The sequence below is a fragment of the Cygnus atratus genome, chromosome 15 (genome assembly GCF_013377495.2).
Source record: "Cygnus atratus isolate AKBS03 ecotype Queensland, Australia chromosome 15, CAtr_DNAZoo_HiC_assembly, whole genome shotgun sequence".
Classification (NCBI taxonomy): Eukaryota; Metazoa; Chordata; class Aves; order Anseriformes; family Anatidae; genus Cygnus; species Cygnus atratus.
Genome location: NC_066376.1, coordinates 2,505,784 through 2,511,783, shown reverse-complemented (window position 1 = coordinate 2,511,783; position 6,000 = coordinate 2,505,784).

Here is a 6,000-nt window from a genome sequence, read left to right as displayed (position 1 = left end):
AGGGTGAGAGACTAGCAAGGCTGCCCCCTTTCTGATACGCACCATGCAGTGCATGCTCCCATGTGTGCGTGCAGAAAGGCTCCTGTTCTGGCCCAAACTTCATTTTGTCTCAGGTAACGAGGGTACAGAAAGGAGGAGGTGCAGCACCAGACCCCCTGCAGCGAGACAAGGCACTGTCCGGACCAGAAGAAACCTCGTGCTGTTTGCTGGGGTGTTGGAGCTGCCCGGGCTGCTCCCCAGCCCTTTTCCTTGCATCGCCTTGGCTCAAGAAACGTCTCACACAGGCAGCATTGCCAGGGGATGCGTTTTTCTCTGCTTTAAGCCTCCTTTCTATTGTCACTGGGGTCTAAAGAAGCATTAGTAGGACAGTGACAGAAGCCTCATACATTTTAAGTATACTGAGGATGAAAAGCTTAATAAACCATCACGTCTGGAGCCTTCTTTCCCTCTCCACAGTCATGTCTGTCTTGACTTATTCCTGCTCTATAGAGGAAATGGCAGGATTTAATAGTCTTTTATTAGTATGTCAGCTTTCAAAATGGTCAAAGCATTATTCATAGGGCAGGTTAAAAAAAAAAAAAGAAGGAAATGCAGCACATTTAGTCGAAATACTACTTGTTCCAGCCAATGAAAGGGTTGAGATAAATGCAGCTATGTGTTCCTGGCCCCTTTCTGTCACATCTGGAGAGGAGCCGTCACACTTTCTCTCCCAAACCAGCCTCATTTTTACTTCATTTCCATGCTTCATGCCCCTGTCACTCCGTGAAGCAGCACTCTGGGAGTTTGGGATCTCATGCCCTCGAGCTGCAGGAGAGGCTCTGGTTCCACCAGCTTTAAGACAAAAGATGGGTTGCACAGATGCAAAATGAAAGTCTCAAGCATTTCTGCCAAGTTAAGGTCTGCTCCACATTTACCTATTACTGCTTTTACTCCCCATTTCTTTGTTTCACCTATGCCTTTTTTTTTTTTTTTTTTTTTTTTTAAGTTACCAAAAGTCTTTGTTCTCTCAGTTCTTTTGCCACCTGACATTGTGACCAGACCTAAAGAGCTGGTTTTCAGGCAGAGGGGGATATCTTTCCTCTACCCAGCATCCTGCTTCCAACTTCTGTGCTTAAAAGCACCAACAAGCTTGTGAAACAAAGCCTCATAGCATATGCATGAAAAGAAGTTGCCGGAAACAGATCTTCCAGAAAAAGACATTTATATTATATAAAGATAAATGAGTGAATGTTTTTCCTCATGCTTGCTCAGAAGGATTAGAAAATTTTACCCTCTTTTTTTCCCCATATTTAATTTTCTGATCAATCCCATGTCTTTCACTCTACCTTCCAGATTTTGGGGTTCTGCTTTCAGCTGGAAAAGCTGAAAGGCAGCATCTGCTCCCAGGTTCTTTATGGCTCGGATGGGAAAAGCTAGAAAACCTGTTCCCATCACAGTCCCAGCCCAGACACAAGCTGTTCCCTGATGCATCCATGTTTCAAGGGCTCATTAAAAACAGACCTTCTGAAACTTGGAGGCTTACCCTTCATTACTGACTACTCTGTCCTGGAAGCCTATTACCTTTAATTGGCACACAGTTGCACTGAAAACATGGAGCTGGCTCCACTCTAATCCATGCAAGCACTGCCTCTAGATTTCGATGGAGGCAGCTTCTCACCCCAGAGCCTCTTAGAGGTAAATCTTATTTAGGTCAGCAGTGACATTTTCCTTTCTGAAATAGTAGGCCAAACGCCAACGAAATTGGAGCACATTAGTTGGAGCAGTCAAGGGATTTACTTTACAATACTATGTATTACACCCATGTGAACACTAAAAAAATGCGACCCTGCTGCACTGAACTTCCAACAACTTATTCATTGGTGCTGGGTGAACATCAGAGTTTCCATTCCAGAGGAAACCTAGGTTACTGTTAAAAGAAATCCCCTTTAGCCCCACTTGGAACAAAGACCTACACTAAGGCTTCCCATCAAAAGTCTCAATTCAGTAACAAGCATACAAGCTCTTTAGCTATCAGAATATGTCCGAGAAGACTTTATGAATGTCCAAGTGGAGAGTTCAGCTGTCAAAAAGTTGCATTTCTGTAAAAATCAGCATGTTTTTATGATGTGTTTTCATGCAAATAAAAGCACCAGCTTGGATGGGGAAAAGCCCTGCCCCAGGAGGGTTTCAGCAGCCAGCACATGCTGCAGCCCTCCATGAGGGGAGGGTGATGGCACTTTAAAGTTATTGAATCCCCTCAAACCTCAATTTCTATAACCTGATCAACAAGAAAAAATGGATGAGCGATACAACTGACAATGTCTTTTTGCCTCAAATGCTTGAGAAACCCTACAGTCCTCAAGCTCCTTTGATGGGAATCAGGCCATCGTGGCCTTAATCATAATAATCAGGATTGATTATTATTAATTCAAGAGATTCACAACTTGGCCCAGGGACTACACACCCAAACTGCTTTCTTCTTATCCTTCAGCCCAAAGAACTGAGTAGATAAGCAGGGATATCTAGGATCAGTTATAACTGAGGGATTCCCAGGATCTCAACACAGCTCGCACCTACTGTTTCTTCTCAGCCAGGGCCTGTGCTCTTCTCTTTGCCTCTTTCTGCAGAGATGCCACCCAGAATCCACAGCAGGGCTGTAGACATCCCCTGCCTCTCCCACTGTTCTTTAGTGATAACCTGACAAACCCTCCTTCCAACAGCCAGTTGGCCACGTTGGCTAAGCAGCGCTGCTTGGAAGTGGGGAGATGGTGAGAGGACAAGAACTGGGAGCAGTTAATGATTGCACAGTGCTGGATTTGTGCTGGGAGCCCAATATTTTAGCAACGACTTGAACAAACACCCCGTAACAGGCACAATCCTGGTGATATCTCTATACAAATTCTCACAAGGAAATTCTCCAAAACCAAGTTTGACTTGAATGACAGAAAACAAGCTCCTGCCTAAACCCAAATTACTGACAGCAATTGATCAATCCATGTAGCTTTATTAGCATAGCCTGACTGCAGACTTCTTCCCAACAGCATCTTGAATCAATAGCTTAATTGCCTTCCTGGCTTTTTTTGCTTCTGGTTAAATTCCCTGATTAATCCTGCAGACTCAGGGAGGGTGAACGAGTTAAACCTGGACAGACTGAGCAGGATGGGCCCCTGGATCTTCACCTGGGAGCATGCAGGAAGGCATTCGGCAGGTGGGATGGTGGGATGTGCTGAGGGAACACCTTGGTGCCCTGGGACCTGTCACTGCATCATTACTGCCTGGGAAAGGAGAGAGGTGGGTTTGCTCATGCACGTGCCTGAAGACATGCTGACAGGCAGCACATCCTTCGCTGGAGATGTTTCCCATGACACTATCACTGCTTTTCAACTGTCTTTTCTTCCCTTATTAATCCTTGCACCATCTGATCTATACTTGTTCTCAAGCAATGGTCTTTAAACATTGATCACTATCACCGATAGCCTGTTTCCTACTTTTCACCTATCTAAAGCACACGTTGCCTGCAACTCAACCGTGGCAGCTTTGAGGGGGCTTTTTAAACCACCCACTGGATCCTTTGTGAAGGCAGCTCTTTCCAGATAAGACAACTGGCTCAGAAGTGTCATTAATCCTGTAAATAAGATGTCCCCGTCAGACAACTTCTGTCACGTCTTTGACATTTGTTAGAAGGTGGCAATGTTTTTGCACCTCTCCGCTAAGTATTAATCTCCTAGAGAGGCTAGGAGAGCTATTTTAAGTGTGACCTGCAAAGGAAAGAGTCTTTGAGGTTTTTTATTACTTAGAACAGGTGAGGAACTGGGCTGTTTGTTTTTCCTACATGGAGCCAAAGGAGGTGAGGAAATTTGTGGCCTTTGAGGATAGAGCTTTCTATTCCTGAAAGACTACACAAAGGGTGAGAGATGGTAAATCTATTCTAACTGGTAGACTTCCAGTTACCAAGAAATTGTAACCTATTAGCAGTCAATCGCAGAAAGTTAAATTACAAAAGAGATTTTGGCTGACTAGAGAACATTTGTACAGTGTTAGGGAAGTGGTGAGTGCAGAGACAGACTCACAAAGTTGGACGTGATAAAGCCTAACAGCCCTAATGTTTAACGTTAAAAGCAAGACAGAAAAAAGGTGACAACCAAAGCAATACCTCACTGATCAGCCATTCCTCAGGTGGCTCAGCAGGGCCAGGAGGACAGGGTTTGACAGTCCCCTTGCTGACAAGCAGGGACACTTTTCATTGATCACACTTCCCAACAGCTCCTAATGGCAGTGTGATCTCATCACTCCCAATAAACCTCAGTGCACTGTGAGCATGGTCCCAAACGGTGACCTGGGCATCACAAACGGTCCCCCAGATGCAGATCTGCATCCACAAAGCATCACATAAAGGGTTTTATCCCTGTAATTACTCCACCACAGTCCTAGGGGAACACCTTGCGTTTGCAGCAGCCGCTGCAGCGCTGGTCAGGCTGTGAGCAGCTGGCCGCTGAGCCACGGCGAGATGAAGCCCATGTTCCTGGTTCTACTGGCACCAAAGACAACCAAGAAAGGACCACAGGTTGCTTTCTTTGGAAAACCATCATCAGAGAAATTTCTAGCCATGCCATTTGGGAGCAGAGGAAGGATTTTCAGAATGAAAGCAGCTTAGTTATGCATCCGAGATGAAGTTCTTCCCAGACAGGAGACATGTACTTGTCTGTGTGTCATCTAACTTGTATTTAAACCCTGTTCTGAGGGCATTTTATTTCAAGAGGGTTTAAACTTACAGGCTGCACTGGAGAGTATTTCATCCTTAAAATACTCCTCCAGACAGGAAGGTTTTCTTACCAAAGGTTACAAGAAACCGGCTTCTGACATTTAATCATGGTGATTTGCTTCAGCAGGCTGGTATAAAGTACCACTCAGCATAAATAAAGACATCAATCTGGCTGAAATTTCCCAACTGCTCTGATTTCACAGGGCTAAGGATGAGTAATGCTCCATTCTTGACTCCATTTGGAGCATCTCATGGACAAGGTGGTCCCTGTGGTGAATTTGGGGCTTTCCGTGTACACTGCAAGAGAAGCATCCAATTCCTCCTAAAGCCAGCAAGGGGCAAGAGTCTGCTCCAGGGTGTTTGTACTACACTGTATGGGGTCACCACTTGATGCTCTCACATGTGATAGCAGCAGTGATGGCCATGCCCAACTAGCAGAGGGGATTTAGTTGATTTAGGGCTGCTGCTTACAGTGGAAAAGGCTGTGGGGCAGGGGGAGCATGGCTACAGCAAGAACACCCTGGGGAGATTCTGGACTGGCAAGTGTGCAAAATGACACATGTAAATCTATTTCATTGGAAGAGACCTCACTATTTGAGTAAGTTTAATATTAAACTGACTCAAACATTGGAACAAGCCCAATTATCAAGGCAGTTCACATGCTCAGGCCCATAGGGCATGATGTACCTTCAGCACTCTTGCCAGGGTTTGCTACCAGCTCATTGTGGCTTTGAAAATTGCTCTGAAAGTTTACCATAAAGAAAATAAAACAAAAGACCAGAAAAGGTCACTATAACAGCAGGCAGGATGGTGCTCGGGACACACCTGCTGGCCTCTGAGCTTTGATCTCTTCATGAGCGAGGTGCACCTCTCCACTGACCCCTGCTTTAGCCAGTGGAACCTCCATCCATCCCCGTATTTAGGAGTATTCACTATTTCAGAGTTTTCATTGCATAACAAACTGTGGAGACCCCAGTCAGAGAAGCAGGAACACAAAAACACTCACTGTTTGCAGTAAAACTACAAAGCCCAGGGTTTTTAGGCCACAACAGTCATAGGCCGCTGCCCACCACAAGACACATTAGCTGAAGATTACAGGCAATGCTGCTGGGGTCTCAAACAGCTCTGCAGGGCTTGACTCCAGGCAGACTTCATGTCAGAGATGTGAATTTATTTCTCTGCTGTCCCAAAATAATGGCTTATAAGCCAGAACAACCAAGAGCCCTGCGATAAGGCACCTTAAACAGCACCGAACAGCT